This window comes from Oryzias latipes, chromosome 20 (genome assembly GCF_053564925.1).
Source record: "Oryzias latipes strain Hd-rR chromosome 20, Olatipes_Hd-rR_3.1".
In the NCBI taxonomy this organism is placed as follows: Eukaryota; Metazoa; Chordata; class Actinopteri; order Beloniformes; family Adrianichthyidae; genus Oryzias; species Oryzias latipes.
In genome coordinates, this window is record NC_136256.1 from 22,999,240 (window position 1) to 23,017,378 (window position 18,139).

Below are 18,139 nucleotides of genomic sequence, written 5' to 3' on the forward strand. Positions count from 1 at the left end.
AAGGAGACACTTAGATCCTTGAACCGAAAAATAAAGCCAGTTTGTGTTTAATGATACAGCCGGTGTGTCCAAACTTTTCACAGACACCATAGATCTCAGAGAATGATAACCTGCCACTGGTACAAAGACAGGTCTGGAAATAAGAGATGAAGAGTGAAAAGTGGACGAGGAAGCTTTTTAATTACACGTCTTGGGAGCAAGGTGCAAGTCTTCAAGGGCAGGGTTGAAGGACTTCCAACTGCCCCATCTTTGGAAAACTTCACTCTAAAGTGATGCGGATAAATTGGCCTGAAAAGACAGATTAGGAGCTTGAGGGAGAACCTCTCCTTAGAACTTTACAATATTCAGAAGCTTGACCTGGAGACACACAGGGATCCTGAAAGTGCAGTGCAACTAATCCCCGGGAAAGGAAATGGCAGCCATTGGGAGCATCAAAAATGCATTACCTTTGCTCATGTCTGCTCAGCATTCTCATCAGTATCAGAGCTTATTGTTAGCGTGGTACATCACTGACAAAGGAAGTTGATTGCAGCCAAGAAAGGCCAAAAATTGTGAGAAAACAATATCTAACCTATCCACTAGATTCTGAAAGTGCTAACAAATAAAAGGAAATGTGTGCAATTATTGGTAATTTTGTAGAAGAGACTTCTTTTTTTTCACATTCCAGGATTTGATGCTTAACTCCGTCCTATTTCTTTTTCCAGTAGACAGATCGATTCTCAAACTGAAATCTCATTAATTGCTCCACTGTAGAGCTACTTACATCTTTCCTCCCCGAGAGTGGGACCAACCAATCCTGTAGGGTCGACAGACACTCTAAAAAAAAAATCAATTCCAAAGACACCAAAGGTATAATGTCAGCCACTCTGATAAGAAACTCAGCAAGAAGGTGCAATTGAAAATTATAGAGCTTTGTCTTCCTCTGCCCAAAAGTTTTGGCTTTCCCTGAGTGTGGATCAGCATTTGCTCTGGTTTTTGCACTTTGCTGTAGTTTAGTTGTGTGCGCGGGGGTAAAGTGTAAACTGCTTCCAGCGAATATCACATCCTCTGCCTTTTCCAGACTGGTGCCAGCATGTCTGGTTCCGTCTTGTGAGTCCAGTAGCAAAATGATGTAATTAAAAGAAAAAGCATGGACGATTAAGCCTGACAGCTGGACAATGTTAAGTGACGTAATCTGTATCACACAGATTTATCAAACTCATTCCAGAAATGATGAAATGCATAAGTTAAAAAAACAAACAAAAAAGACACACTTAAGTCACATTTGATTAATTTAATGTACTGATTCATTGATGTTATAGTTTTGACCCTTCTCATTTGTAAAGTAATCTGGGTGTGTTTGCTTTTTGTCCCATTTTTAATTATGTTATTTAAAATTTCTAAAACTCGCTTCACGTTGTTTTTATTTTCATTCAGTAAATTATTAAAGTACACTTGTTTACTGTGCCGTGTTACTTCAGTTTGTTTTTGTATGGGATATCTTTGCCAGTTACTCTTGACCCTCGTTTTAAGAATTTTTTATGTTGTTTTTTTTTCTTTTTACAAGCATTTTGTAGACCAGTAGTTAACCAATTTGGCAAATGTATTTATTTCTTATTGTTCTTATTGTTAAATGAGCAAAATATTTCTAAAAAAAAAAACATTTAGAAGTGATGTCCACATCTTTCTCTCTGAGTTCCAGTTTTGTCTGGATAAGTCATTCTTAAGAGAACCCATTGTTTTTATCATTTCTTAACCTTTTATAGACTGGTTCTTTTATTATTTTCTTTGTCTTCACTAGATGTCAAATTGTGCAAAAACTGCTCAATGATTGGTTATGTCACTTATAATTAGTCCACTCATGAGTGTATTCTATATTATTTGTAAGCATATTATCCATAAGAGTAGCACTTTGAGTCTGCTGGGTCTGGTGAGATAATTCAATAGATGACCTTCAGTCATTCACAACAGTCAGGAACATTCAATATTATCCACTTATAAGGTCATAACCACAGCCATTTTTTAACCTTTTTGATTCTGACCCTTTTGGTAAATTTGAACACTTTTTTGCAAATATATTTATTGATGTCATGACTGTGAAGGGAACTCAATTTAAATTAGTCTAAGCACAGATACATTAAGTGATTGTTTCTGTCTTTTGCATCCTTTGTCCTTAATAAAACAGATGCTTCGAACTGTTTCATAGCCTGTGTCTACTGAGAACATCCACATTTTGTGAAATTTCCTTTGTGTAAGTGATCCAATCATAGCTTTTCTTTCTTTCTATTTTCCCCCAAATTGACCAGTGCAGTCCTGAATGCAATGCTGAGATGGTTGAAAAGTGTTATTTGGGTGATTTTACATCTGATCTGCCAAATAGTTTTCTGTTGATGCTTTTGTTTAATGCCTTTCTTGACATTTCCATTGATTTCTGGCCTACAATGCTTTTCCCCTAAGAACAGTTGTTTGTTTCCTTGTATTAGCTATGACATTGATGTTCAAGGTCTTTTTCATTTCTTTCCAGCAAATATACACCGATGGAGACATTTTACTCCAATGCACCGATACCTGTCTTTTTTTTGCAAAAGGAGAATGATGTAGCAGGATTGCACTCTGGATTAATTTGCACACAACACAAGAAACACTGTGGCTAGAATATTAATGTGTTTCCAGAGTAATGCTTCAAGTATACAATCTAGCCTTTGAGTTCAACTGGGGAGGAGGAAAATGGAGAAAGAGATATTGGATGGGAGTGATTTGTTTACAGCAGCAGGAACGTAAAATAAAAACTTGTACAATCTGCACTGCACAATTTGTTTTTGCACCCAGCTGTTTGAAGGAAAGATTCAGCTAATTGTAGCGACTCCTTTTTTAATACGTCACCAGGGAAGATTTGTTTTTCATTTTGTCTGCTGTGATTTTTTATGATTTGTCAAAAATATATGTTGGCCTTGGGTAAAACAAAGTGATTCTGACTAAAGACTATAAACCAATTTTCTTGATCATTACACAAACAAATATACAGCATTATGGCTAATTTTCTTTTGGCGAGTTAAACCTGTTCTCTTTGACCACAAACTAGACATCTCTGCTATCAGTGACTACAGTATTTTGTATTTTATATTGTATTTTCCGTATTCATTTATGATATACAGTATACTTGTGCAACATTTACACATAATTGGAGGGCCCGATATGGACTTCATGGATTGCTGTGCTTGTTTTAAAGACCCGATAAGATAAAATTGTGTTTTTTGTGTTTTTAACATGTTCTTGTAGCATTTTTTTCATGATGGATAACATAATAAGGATAAAAAAGCTTTTTTTTATTCAAATTTTTGTATATCAGGAGCAGACAAAAACATGTTGTTGGAAAAGGTTTGTAGCTGTGACGTAGATCTGACTTTCGGCTGAAAGCTCCCTGCTCTGCATGCATCCATGTGTAGACTAACAGATACATGCATGTCTTTCTTTTCCTCATCAAAGCTGAAATCTGGCTCAAAACCTTATGGTTTGATAGCTCCAATTTTTGCACTGTAACAATAGGTTGGGTTGTGAAGGGCTGGAAGCTAGTGGAAAAGAGTGTAAACAGAGAGATGATGGGAAGTGAGGGCAGACTAGCACCTCGCCAACTCAGAGGCGGATTTCTAATGAACTCCTGTCGCTCTCCAGAAACTGTGTCCTACAAAACAACACAGAATTTTTGATTTTGGTCGAAAAGGGAATAATAATTATTAAAAGATCACTAGTAAGCTTTTAAAATAGATCAAAAGATGGCAAATTTGGACTTTAGGTCACTGCAAGAAAATTTACATAAAACTATTATTCTTCACATTATACTTTTCTTTTATGCTTTATGTCATTTTTAGAGATATCGAAACAACGTGCCCTTTCATGCTCTCATACATTACATTACATTGCTTAGAAAAAGGGTGAAACTAGATAAAAGAGGATTCACTTGCTCTGTTATCTTCCCAGCTAGTTGAACTGTCTGCTTTGCTTCAATTGATCTCATTGACCTTCCTTTTCCCTTCTACAAGAAAATAGCAAAGGTGGCACCCCGCCCCTCCATGTGCAGCAGGCTGATGAAACTAAAGGAGTCATCAATACTCTGGGATCACACTCAGACCACAGCAGTAACAAGCCTGAAGCCTAAACATCACTATTGGGGCCAGTGACATATGCGTTTATGTTGCGAAGCAAAGGTTCTTTTCATGCTTCCAATTATGCTGATTTTTGTATTTCCAGATATTTTGTAAGTGTGAAATCCCACAAAAGCACTTCTTCAGCCTCTTGAGTACGCAGCAGCTGTGTGCTGATCTTTTGATACCCCCCCACCCCCATCCTCCTGTCACTTAGGATTCAGAGCTATTCCGCTTATTCTCATACCAGAAACGAAAGCGTTTTTACGACTGTGCTTCACCCAGTGGGGCATTTTACTATAACAGTTTGTGTAATATTAATAACTTTGGTGATGCAGATGTAGTGTCTGACTAGATTGGGCCCCTAAGAGATGTCTACTTTTCCCACAACTGTTATATAAGAGCATAAAAGAAAACTAATCTGTACTTGGATTTATTCACTTTTTAGTTTTTGCTGCTTTGCAAATGATGTTATTGTATTTACAGAGAAAAAAAACAAACATGTTTGTAAGACCTTATTTGCTGGGTCACTAAAAAGTTCTTATATTAGATGAATTTCAGTAGTAGACAAAGCTTTGAAGACTTTATAGGGGTGGAACAAAAAAGCTAAAACATTGATTGTTCATACAGATTTGCCCCTAGAAAAATATAACCTATTTTAAACCAGCTACCCCACATGTCGGTATGTTTAACAAAAACAAACCAGTGTCTGACAGAAAAAATAATTTAAGTACTCAGCCACCCCACTATTTAGTCCTTTTCAAGTCAGCAGGTGTCTTAATTTGATTGTATGTTGAGACCCTCGAGTTTCTTCAACAAGATTAAACTTTTCTGCAAAGATTTATGAATTCATGGAGATATGTTAACTTCACCAGCAACTTCAAAGAAAATATTTCACCAATGAACTTGCTTAAATCTGGAAGAAATTGCACAGATTTTGGAACTTCAGCCAACTCCTTTTCATTCATACACCATACAGTTATGTCTTGTTTGGGTCATTTAGTAGCTAGATTTAACTCTGTTGCTTTAACACCGGAGATGTTACCTACGTTTCTTGCAGAGGTTCCCAAAAGTGTTCAACTCTTGAAAGAAGTTTCTATTCTGTTCAGTTCATCTCAAACCAGCTGGAGTCTGGAGATTGTGCTGACTGCTCCATGTTTTTGAAAGTTACATCAATGTTATGTTGTCCTCTGGTAGTCATGGTAGTTTGGATTGATGTTTCGGGTGATTATGTTGCATCCCTGAATAACAGGGTACATATACTAGAGAGAATTGCATGGTGCTGCAGAATGTTGTGGTATTGGTTCAGGGCGCACTTCACTCTATACAAGTCACACACTATGAAGCCAAAAAAACAGCCCCATACCATCACACTTCCTCTTCTATACTTGAGCCATCCTTTGACCTCTGTGATGGCACACAAAGATTCTTTCTACATGTTGAACCAAAAATTTTCCAATCCACAGTAGTCTGTCCCAGGTATGCCCCTGTCTAACTCTGACATCTTAGAAATGCAACCCTGCAGCTCAAATTCTTTTTTTCACAGTTGAACGACAGAAAGACTTAAAATGACTACAACAAAGCTTGAAGCAGTTGTTCCTGTGAGCTGGCTAGCATTCAGGTGTTATCAGAAACATGTCCTCAGGTTCAGTTGTGACTTTGGTTCTGCCAGACCTCTTCCTGTCAGAGTTTCCCCAAGTTTCTTAACAACTTTTGAAAGTAAAAGAAGCTGTATTCACTGACACCTCGTCTTTCTTTGAAAATTCTCTGTAAGGAAGAAAACTTTCAGTTGAATAATTGTCTGTCTCTCCATCAATGTTCTTGCTTTTTTCTTGCATCTTTTGAAATGAGACTTTTTTCAGCTGCATAATGCTGTTCAACTAAAGATCCCAAGGGTTTGTTGCCATACTGTGTTCCAATATGCTCCCATACAGACAAAGAATGTGGTAAATAATCAATAAAGGTTGGAACACCACTAGGAATGACTTAAGGCTTGTTTAATTTCTGTTGCAGATAAATAGCTTCAATCTTATTAGCTCCAAAGCTTATCAATCTATTTTGTTTTTCAACAATATATGTTTTTTGGTCATTCAGAAATGTTAGCCACTTCCAGTTAAGCATAACCATATCTTTTTTTTAAACCTCCTGTAGTTCCCAACAGCAGTTTGTACAGTTAGCGTTTATTGGAATTGGATCAATGTGCCATCTAGAAAAATTAGTCCGCAAATAGTCTGCAAGTCCTGGTGACCATCTAACACAAGAACAAGGAACTGGAGCGAAGGCTTTTTTAGGCTTAGGATTGAGGGGTTTCACAAAACAACACTTTTCTCTACATCTCACACAAAGACTTCCTGTCTGTTTAATCCTATTGATTGAATTGACTAGACTGAGTTACTGCTGAATGATAAATAGAGAGCATCTATTTTTAGGCTGTTTCTTGCATAAAAACAAGGGTGCATTTATGGCTGCCTATGCCACCCCCAGGACCACCAGTGTAAGGGCTTTTAAGCAACTCCAATTGCTAAGCACAAGAATAGCATGCATCTGGAATGTATTGCTTTTTAATGAAGTGCTGCAGTGCACCTAAATATTTCCATGTGTAATGCATGTGAATAATAAATACTTGTGCTGCACCCCTCTAGGCTCCAGTGCACCTGTGGGCAGGATGCCCACACTTCAGACATGGATGAGGGCAGGTTTGAGCTTTAATCGGGCCACACTATTTTCCTAGAGTGCACACCAACCTCACAAGTGGCTTCAAATAGAGGTTTTTGTTGGGATCAGTAATCTGTCAGCAAATTTCCCAGTATTTGTTGTTAGTGATGAGTTTAAAAATGCTGATCAATGGATTTCTATAAACCTGGAAATGCCACTCATCCAGGAGTTGTGTCTACTTTCATAGTATCTCGAACTGCAATCTCTTCCACTCCAATGCTTTAATTAGTTAATGAATTAATTATCTTCCTTCCTTGGTCCAATAGCCTTTAGGCCCATATTTTCTTGCCAAGAAATTTCAATTTCCTTTACCTTAGACAATTGTTTCTTCTTTTCAGTCAATTACCCAAGAATTGAGTAAATTGTGCCTTATCCGAGAGATCGTCCTCCTGATGTTTTTTAACCAGAAGTTGTTTTGGACTCATGTCTGGTTACATTTAGGAGATCCAGCCATCGTAAAGCTTCTGTCCGCACAGGTGTTCAGGTCTCCTTACACAGTTTGTTGATACAGTCACCACCCAGCTCCTGGTTTTTATGGTGTCCATTTGCAAGACCTAGTAGATGCGATTGGGACCCCAGAATTGGCTGCTTCCTAAGGCCCCTCAGTTATCCAATCTGCTGTGTGAAGGCTTTTATGAGCACTGTTGCCACCCAGGTTCCTTTTAAAGCACAGTACACTGGGTGTATCCCCCTGGGGGCTGTTTATTACCACATGTAGCTCAGTGGGCTCATAATTTACCAATTGGTTCTTGGCTGCATCAGCAGATAGATTTCCCTTAATTCTTGCTCCTCCCTCCCCGGTCCCTCAGTGGGTAAATTCAAAGATTCTATTGTAAACGTTTCCTTATGTGTTGGAATATTCTTTCAAGTAAAACCTCTATATCCGATCTCACTGACATAGTTATAGGCAAACAAATGGTCCACTGGTATATCCATCCATCCATCCATCTTCCTCCGCTTATCCGGGACCGGGTCGCGGGGGCAGCAGACTGAGCAGAGATGCCCAGACTTCCCTCACCCCAGCCACTTCCTCCAGCTCCTCTGGGGGGACCCCGAGACGTTCCCTGGCCAGCCGAGAGACGTAGTCTCTCCAGCGTGTCCTGGTCCACTGGTATATTGGTACTTTAAAGGACTGTCTTTGTTTTTTTTTGTTTTGTTTGTTTGTTTGTTTTATTTTCTTTTTCTAGTATAACTTAAGCTTGTCAAATATTTCTAACATGTGCAGTTCCAGATACTCCCCGGATGTACATGTGCTCCCCAAAGATAATCCAAGTGGTTTGATTTGCAGTCTGTTTTTTGGTTATCTGGAATACATTTTTTTATATATTTTTGTTTTGTTTCGTGACATCTTCCTCAACAAGCATTTGCTCTGCATGTCATTTGTGTTAATTCCACTGGTGCATTTCTCCGTGTTTATTATCATATACTTAACAGCTGCACGCATCAGAGACCCATTTGGTTTTTCACTTTTGGCTTCTTTGGTTGCTAGTTTTGGTCCGTGTGTCCCTTGATGATAGAGGTTTTAAGATATGCCCCATTCCACCCGGCAATGTTCTAAATAAAAATAAAAACCAATTCATGCACAATATGCTGAACATACCGTCCATTGCCATGTGTTATGATTCAGATTTTCAACCTTCTTTTTCTCCAATACTTCAATGAATCTATTGCTCAAGGGTATTGCTAAATAATCCTCTTCATTTAAAGATAGCTGCTAGCCTCTGACATTTTTCATCTTGCAATCCATGATTGTGGCTCTCTGGTTTGTCCTGTTTAGCTTTCACACCACCACTCTCCTAAAGATTGCATTGTTAGCTTTGAACGGCTCCATCCACTCAATCTTTAATCCATGCTTGACGTTTGTTTTTCCTGACCTAACATGTCAACCTTAGTTCTAAAATCTGTATTTAATTGATTGACTGCTGCTTCTGGCCTTATGCTTTCACAAAAAGAAACCTTAAAAGTAGAATAACAAACAATAACATTACACATTGTACTTCAGTTATTTCACCTCTCTTTTAACACCTTTCCATTTTTAATCTACATGTTGAAGGACACAGATAGTTTTCTTGGCTTAATTTGAATTTCATTCTTCTTAGAATCCAACGTCAAAGAGTATTTGCTTATAATTACCATCCTAACATTTTGCAGACATAAATGCCCCTACTCCATTTGGTTTTTGTTTTATCTTTTTACAATGTTACAATGTCTTTTCCAGCTTTAAATAAAGTTGTCAACGTAAATGTTAAACCATTCATGGACCATGGTGCATGTTTTATTTTAAAGCAATAAAAGGAAAAAAAAAGAAGGCTCCAGCTGTCTCTTGTTTTTTTTTTTGCAAGAAAAATATATCCACTGATGCTGTTCTTAAGACTAAAAGCAACATACACATTTGTGATGTCACTGTGGGCATCAAGGGCGATCAGTGACCTGGAGTTCGGTCTCGTTGCAACCCAGCCCAAGTTATCACAGTTGGAACCACAGCCTCAAACGTTCTAAAAAAGTACAGTACTGTAATGGCACAAAAAAATAACAATCAGCACAGTGTAAGACAGTGCTGGGCAGAAAACAAAGAAGAAAAAAAACTAATGAGAGGATCTGCAGCCATGACAGGCCTTTCCAGACTTTTTCAACCCATGTCATGTACACCCAACCCAACATGGAAGTCCTCATTGACTCTTGGGTGAATTACTTTTAAGCTGGTGATGGTTACGTCACATTTATGTCTTTCGGTGTTTCAATGTTCCAAAGTCCTATGTCTATTCACATGTCACACATTAGCAAATGTCTATTGTCTTGCAGTAGAGCTTGTATTTTGTTGTGCTTTTCTTCCACTATGTGCAAGCTCTCGGTAATACGAAGCCCATCATGGGTGTACTTGCTGCTAGGTTTTAGCCATTTTGTCCATGTTATCCAACCAATAAATGTTTCCTCTAAATTTCACCGTTGTCTGTGTTTCCACATTACAGGCCATTACACAGCCCCTCCTACTCTTCCACTCAACCCCTCTCTTCTCCTGGGACGCATCATCAGTTTCATGGCAGCTATCAGACTCTGGGGTCTCTTCACCTAAGGCCCTCCATCTGATCTGAGCTTGTCAGACCATGTTCCAGAGTCCAACAGCCTAAAGACTAAACTTGAATTACATTTAACATTCAATATCTTGTAGTTCAAAGAAATCTAACTTTTATTTCTCCGAGAATCTGTCCTGTTGAAAATTAGAGGATTTTTCTCATCTCCTTTTGGGTGTACTTCAGTACCATCTTTTCGTTTTTTATGGTAAAGTTTGGAAGTGCAACATTGAGTAGAGAGGCAAATGAATGAGCTGTGAACTGAGTGTAACATATCAATGTAATACCCTTTACATTTGATGTCAGAAAATCTTAGATTCTGTCAAGTCTCCTTTCTCTAGATCAGTGTTTTTCAACCAATGTGCCGCGGCACACTAGAGATGGCCAGGTGGGCCGTGGGAAATTGCCCTAATTAACCGATCTAAAAACACATACCATCTCCAGGATATCAGCTTTTTGTTCATCCAAACAGGCCCTGATAAAACACAGAGTAATTAGGAATATGAAAATTATAAAATACTTTTTTCTTTGTGTTTATTTGATTCTATTAAAGACATTTTGATAAGAATGACGGTACCGCGATTTAGCCGTAGCGTCAGCTGTTCTCGGAAAAGTCCTGCCCCTTTAACTATCTCCACCAATCATTCTTGGAAGCTTAATCACGCGTCATCAGTCTGACCAATCAGAAGTGGTTAAAGTCTTCACTTCCTTGTTCCGATTCTGCTCATAAAGTCGCTCAGTTCCAACAAAAATACCAGCTAAAGCCCGTCTTTAGTGGTGTAGCTTTCCACAGAATCTGGTATCAGACCGTGGAACAAGTGAACAAAACAATGAAGCTCAGACACGCTAGTCTGTTTGCACTTCATCTCCCATGATGCGTTGGGTTAAAGTGACAGCGTCTCAGCGCACAAGGAGTCTTCCTTTGACGTCTTGAAACCACAACAAACACACATCAAACAGTTTTTAAATCTACTAATTTAACTTTCATTACATCTTTTAGAAAAAAAAACAGCTGCAGCTTCCAGCTTTTTCTGCCATAATCCTCTCAAAAAATGCATGTGAGATTGCAGAGGGGCAGTTGATCAATACAGACTATGAGTTTCTCCTTTTTTCATTTTTGGATGCCGGTGTGCCGCAGGATTTTTGACAAGGTTAAAGTGTGCCGTGGCTCAAAAGAGGTTGAAAAACTGCTCTAGATCTCTCCTAAACCAAATCTCTTCAACAATGTTGTTGTTGAAAAACAGAATAATGCTATTCAAACCCACTTTTGGCCTTTAGAAACATCATATTCAAAGTAATAACTTCTCAAAAGTTAGGTTAGTGCAAAAAAGCAACCAAACAATGACCCCTTAGAGGCAGATGTATTATAGAAAAAGGTCCTAATAGCTTTAAAGTGACAAATGTCATTGACTGGTCTTAGTAATGGGGGCCAGCCAGTGCTAAATAGTTCACCAAGGCTAATAGGCACTGAGTTTTTCATTGATTACAATTCTGGTGGGACTGGTGAACAAAACATTTCCCAACAGGCTTTCCTTTCAACAGCTGTGCCTTCCAAAGTAACAGTGTTTTTCATTTCACTGTAGCAAAAATGAAAGAGAAAAAAAAAATGGCCAAAGCAATCTTGAATGTATTAAGGCCATTAGAAGAGGGCCAAAGTGTTACCAAGCCTTGCTGTACTACAAGGAAATTACTCAGATTTCCTTCATCTTTCCTTCTTTTCATCCAACATATTTTTATCATCACTTGGAAAAACTGTAGAGAAAAGAAAACACCCTGTTTTACTTTAATATTGACACAGTCATCATGCCCCTCCTTTGTGGACTTTCTGGAGGTTAAAATTACACTGGATGTTTGTGTTCTGTCCCTCTTTAGACCAAGATAAATATTCCCAGTCTGGCCTCTGCTGCTTCTTCTGCTCAGCTCATCGTCAGCAGCCACAAAGAAAAATAATCTCTTTTCCACCAAGAAGCTGCAGCAGCAGCAATAGAACCATGTGCACAGCTTTTAAGACAGTGCAACTTAGGAATACTGTGGATATTGGGCTGCACATTCTCTATTTTTACCCCCCCAAAAATGTCATTTCTCTGTGCACCCAGAGCCACCCGGTGGGTAAAGACGGCTTTGTCTGTCTAGATGCAAAAAAAATGGCACTTTAAGACACCCAACTAAAACCAAATGTTTGGAGTCAGTCAGCACAATAGCTTAAATTTTGACAGCAGGGTGCATGCCAAGCCCTAAGAGAGTGCATTCTTCAAGTGAAGCATTTTTAGAGATTGCATCTACCATATGCCAGATGGAACAAGATTATGATGCACGGTTTTTCTTGACAGCATCTGGCCTTGTGCTGGCAAACACAGACTGCTAAATCTGTTCACTTATTAATATCTACCTGTCTTCACAGTCAAATAAGCATAAGGACTTCATTATCCCAGCTTTGAGTGCAAAGAAGGGAAATTGCTTGGTCCATAAATTGATAGAAAAAGCTAAAAACCTGTTTATTTAAGGCAGAAAATAAAGAATATATGTATATATATATCTTAATGTGTATAATTAATTTTTCCTCCAAACAAAAGCTGACGTGAGGAAAAAGTTTGAGTGTCCTGTTACTTCATAAAAGGTGTCAAGACTTGAATATAGTGGTGAAATCTTGGCTTCAGTTGGAAGTCTAACACTTTCACCATTGTAATTAGCCCCGCGGAGACATAAACAACGTGCTGCAAAAGAAGATATCATTACTTCCTTACGCTCTTGTCAGGAGCCATGCATGCTGTCCCAGTTGAATAAATGAACTAAAACCAGCACCTATATTAAGTTGCAATGCAAAACAGGTCATTATAATATCTGTCACTATGTTCATATCCATTTTCTTCAGATCAGACATTTTCAAAAATGCGCATTTCAACACAAATTCCCATTTTTGCTTCAGTACTCAGTTTCCTAAAGGGGAATGGAGGTTCAACATAAAAATTACAAAAGCTGCATTTTATATTTCATGACATTTGTTTTGCGCTGCCTTTCTGATGTCTCATGTTATACCCCAGATTAACTCACTGGTGCCCAAACACACATTGATTTAATAAACATGAAACAAGGGCAGAAAAAGATAAAGAGACAGTCAATAAATTAAAAACAGAGGCAGAAATCACAGTCACTGAATACAAATAAGGCTGATGCACTATCTGGCTCTGTAAAAATAAATATATATTGTATTGAAAATAAATCCTGCAGAATAGAAGGTAGGAAAAAGAAAGTGGTAAAAGATTTGTCAAAAATAGAGCAAGGCATGTGGCAATATAATGAACTCCATAAGAAAAAAGCATGCAAAGGTGGAAAAAAAAAAAGGCTTATAGAAAAGCAGGTTCACTCGTTTGATTTCCAGCTTTGTCTTCAAAGGAAAAGAAAAAAGATGTGTAAAGTTATAACAATGTTACACTTAATTCACATCAGTCTCAGAAAACGAGCCTTTTTTATTTTGGTTTGTAACCTACACGTGAAAAGGTAATGAGTGGAATAACTGCAATTCTGTCCATTACTCAAGGAAATTACCACAACAGTCAGCATTTCTATGGATACAAATTTTCACAAAAAAGAGGGAAAAAACAAGAGTTTAAGAGAAAATCTGTTAGTTGTCCTTCCTGCTCGTTATAGGTGGATTTTTTCTTCTATGTGTCTTGATGTGTTTGTGCCTTGATCTCTCATCCTCTTGTCTGTTGCCTGGTTTGTTCAGACTGAGAACGGATGACTTGCTGTCAGATCAAAAAGCTCTTTTTTGGTTTGCCATATTTTGTTTTGTGTTACGTCCTGGATGGATGGAAGTGGCAGCCAGAACAGGAACTGGCTATTTCCTCTTCAAAGGGACAAGACTTCTCAGTTTAGTGTCACACACAACTCTAAAAGGAAAATTAGGTTATCCATTTGCTCGAACCATCACAGCTGGAAGAGTTAAACGTAAATTTGCATTACCACTCAAAGCTTTGTTTCATATTCCTTCAAGTTTATGAAAAATAACTTTTTCCCTGTTAGGCGCTTAGTTCGTCTACTTTTTTGATATTGTTATGTGTATTTTTTACTTTAATTATTTTGGGGACCTGTGTGCATGTACGTGCAACTTTTAAAACTTTACTTCACCTTAATCACCTTAAAAAAAATAATGAAAAATAAAAAAATACCTGGAACCTTGCTGTTCAAAATGAAAGGTCTGAGTGAAAGGCAGATTCCTGTTCAGATCTGTAAAAAAAAAAAAACACACAGATAGACGTGTTGTGGGCTCACTTTATAAATGAGGCTGGGAAAAAGATAATGTTTATTTCTGTTGCATTTTAATAAGGTTACTGTGAATATGCAGGAATCAAAGCAGCAGCCTCAATGCAAACTCAACAGACCATCTTGAGGCCACTTTTTTTTTTCTTTCTTCAGAAAACAAGTGTATACAGAGGGAAAAAAACGTCTGAATCAACTGTTTGGCAAAGAGTATGAAAAAATAAATAAATATTGTGAACATTCATGAATTTTTATAAAGATGAGTTACAGGTTGTAATCCGAAAAACTTAAATATTTAACATATATGTATAATATGTAATACCAAGTTCTGATTCCTGATTCTGATAAGCTGTATGCCTTTTTGTCTACTTGTGTAAATCCCAAAAACTACTGCATTTAATAAAAAAGGATGCTTGGCAAAAGATGCAGAAAAAATAAAAAAATAAAATGAAATTCAAAAAGAATAAAACAAGAAATAATGAGGGAACTCTGAGGTTTGTACCACAGCTTAATCTTAGATCAAATAGAATCATTTTACAGGTAGATTCCTTCCCTTAAGCTGTTGTTCAGCTCCAGTTTAATTTTCTGAATTAGTGATAATGTAATGTCAAACAACGAGTAAAGAAGCACAGGCCCTGTTTAGTAACACATTCTAACCCCTCTCAGAAGCAGTATTTCCAAATATTAACCAACTCTAATGCAAAGTGTAAATGCAATTAGCTAAGCGGGCTGATATAAAAACAAATTACCTGCAGTGTGTCAAACAACAAACAATAAATTATCATATTCCCCTCAGACTGTGCTTTTTGCGTCTTCAAATTGAATTGCAAATTGCACTTATCACAGCTGAGGAAACCAATAAATTCTGGTCCAGCTGGAACAAAGGTCCAGACAATAAATTTAACAAATATCTTTCACTGTACTTAAGGATATAGAAAGAGGGTGGCGAGGGGGTGTTCATGCGGGTGTTCTTAATGAAAATCCAGAGTTTCCCAACAATGGGGTAAAAAAGCAAAAACATTCAAAAGAAAATGACTCAACTGGGACTTGAACAGCATATTTGTAAGAGTAACATCAATAGACAAAAGAAAACTGTCAGTGAGAACTATCAGAGCAACCCTGGTTGCTCTGATAGTTCTTTCTGAATCAATATCCTCAGAAGACGATAAAGAAATCATACTCCAAAAAAAAAAAAACAATGCTTGTCGCCTTTTTGCTATATTTACAGACATTTTCAATCTGTTGTGAAAAATGTGTTCTGGAGGCATCAAGCTTAAGGGGTGGAAGGAGAGCGTCTGGTACAGAAAGCTGTTGCAAAGGTGAGTCCATTAAACATAGCCATCTTTGGCAAAGGTTTGAAATCCATCAGAGGCAAAACTTCTACAGACCAGACACACAGAATCCATGAAACTGATGTCTCCTGTAACCAGGGTGGTCCGCGTTGGCTCAATAAAGCCAGTTTAAATAAATTCACTCAGTATTTGTATGTAAAACATCTATGTTGTCAAGAACTGGATAAACTCTTGGGATGTGGTGTAAGCAGCATGTTTTTGTTCGGTCTGTCAACTTTAAATCCAACCAAGCACGTTCCAAAAGCGTAGCATGAGAGCGATCCATTCAACAGGACTGGAAGTCCCCATGTATGGTTTTATTTTGAGAATCAAGTGGTTTCTCTTTGTCTCCTGAAATGTTTGTGCATCTATTTTTTTTAAAGTTTATTTTACCTACAACAGCGCTACAAAAACAAACTCAAAGTCTTTCCCAGTGGGGACAAAACTGCATTGAATATGACAGATCCACGGCTGGTTACAGTATGCACCAAGGCCAGTGTTTTTGAGGCATTCAATTAGCCCTTTATCCAATTTATCCTATCAATTGTTTGTTTGGAGGGTACAATTTGATGATAAAATCAAGCACAAATTCAAAAAGAACAACAAAAAAATACCTCCAAGCCACCAGAGGATGCCAGAGCCACAAACCAGTGGAAGGAATGTTGGTCTGACTCAAGAACAAAAGGGGAATATTGATTTTCTATGTAATGCTTCCTCTTGGACATTTGATAGCTGGCACCTAGGAGCAGGGAGGCTTACATCAGCCTACCTCTTGTGTGAGAAACAAAGCCTATATAGCAGTTGGTAGACCAAGGATTTGTTTCTCTAATTTGTTCAGCAAATAAACTACGTCCTGTGTCTGTCTGAGTAGAGTTACCAATAGAAGCGAGTATGCTCCATCCCAGCTTTTGGGGTCTTGCCATTATGTATATTTTTTTAGACAGATTTTGCCTTTTTTTCTTGCAGTGCATTGTGTTTTGCATCCTGATTGGTAGTAGGCTATTGTAAATCAATACCCTCCACGCTATGTCTCCCATAGAGAATGCGTTCATCTTGCCAAATTAACGCAAATCTTTGATTGCTAGCAGATCTTTTTCTTTTTTTATTATTATTGGTTTATTAGTTTATTTTGACATTTGTATTATTTATATAATATGCAATATATGTGTTTTATGTTGCGTTGTGAGTGGACTCTTGCTTCTCAATGACAATGTATAACAGCTTTATTCATAAACAGTCTAAAGAAGTGTTGCCAGACACTTGGTGGTCTTTATAGAACATATTTCCTAGGCACAGCCATATTTTCTCTGCCTTCCACTTGAAATGTGAAGCAATGACTGAGTTCATTTTTCTTTTTCTAACTGACAATTACAATTTGAGGCACTTGGCTGTGATCACCTGAAGGCAGTCGACAATCTCCTTGTGCAACAGTGAGCTCCCTCCCACTCTTTATGACAAAACAAAGTGCTGCTTCTAGTTCACACTTCATTACCCACAGTAATGCCTCAGCACAATGATGTATGGAAGTCTTCACACTCCCAGACTTGCTTCTGGCAGCAATGGCTCAACAAACTTGTAAAAGCACAACCACAAAATAATTTTGAACTTCTTTTCAGAGTTGAGACTTCTGAACTACTCTTTAAAGGTTCTCAGTTTAAAATAATAGATTATATAAAACGCTCATTACCCTGAAAAGTTGGTAAATGAAAATACATATGACTAATCACCTTACATAACACACGTGCAGACTGATGTGTTACATTCTTTACCAACAAATACATTTTAAATATTTACTGACATCTTGCACTCAGCTCAGGTCTCCATCACAAATCAATCACATCCCACATTTCTTCTCCATCTTTTACTTTCCTATCTCCCTTAATCATGATGTTATTCATCATCCACCCACCCACGTTAATCACCCTAAAGAGACCACTGCAGGTACGATAATTGGAACTGTGTGATAACCCATATAAAATGCAGATTGAAGACCCACTAACAAAGAAAAAGAGGTACAGGCTGAGAATACATCTTTGAATGGCAGCATAACATTAGGAAAAGGAGATAAGGAGTCAGTACTTTATAAACCCTTGACTGTCGATGGTTTTATGCTTGATGATTAAAATCAATAGCTGCATTTACACGGACAAAAGTCATCGGAAAGAACGCCTGATCAGAAGAAAAATGTGTCATGTAAACATGCCGTTTGGAATAGTCTTCCCCGATCAGACTCGTTCGGATCAAAATTTCTTTCTGATCAAGATAGGTGGGTTATGCCGATTGTTGATCCGGTCGTGTTGCATGTAAACAGTTCATTCCGATCGTGTGTCACTTCTGCTCTGGTTTACCGTCATGCAAAGATGGTGTTTTGCTCCAGGGAAAGCTTTGGATCTCAAACAGGACCGACCCCGGTGCAAAGCGGCGCTCCCTCGCCCCGCTGGCTCTTCGCTTCTCCCTTCTCTTACACCCCTCACGAGGGGGGTGCCAGGGAGTAGCGCTTTGTGCCCCGTGACGTCTGGACCCTGCGCATGTGGGACCGGGTGCCGGTGGACCAAGCGAACTGTGTATCTGAGCAGATTTATCGTGTTTTGTTATGTCTGGGAGACTTCGGACTTCGATCCATCCCGCCGCTCTGGGTTAG

At 38.1% G+C, this 18,139-nt stretch overlaps 1 long non-coding RNA gene across 2 annotated transcripts in view; it reads right to left on the reverse strand.

Moving 5' to 3' along the window:
• The window catches only part of LOC144988140 (uncharacterized), a 229,409-nt gene that overhangs the window by 186,047 nt on the left and 25,223 nt on the right, over positions 1-18,139 (reverse strand). Inside the window, exons 2-3 of one of the 2 annotated variants that reach the window (XR_013651954.1) lie at positions 14,077-14,134; positions 12,513-13,797 (exon numbers count right to left, since the gene is read on the reverse strand). The exons of the other annotated variant lie outside the window; for it this stretch is intronic. This is a non-coding gene — a long non-coding RNA (uncharacterized LOC144988140). Of the gene's footprint in view, positions 1-12,512; positions 13,798-14,076; positions 14,135-18,139 lie in introns of those variants that run through there. 2 annotated transcript variants of the gene reach the window in all.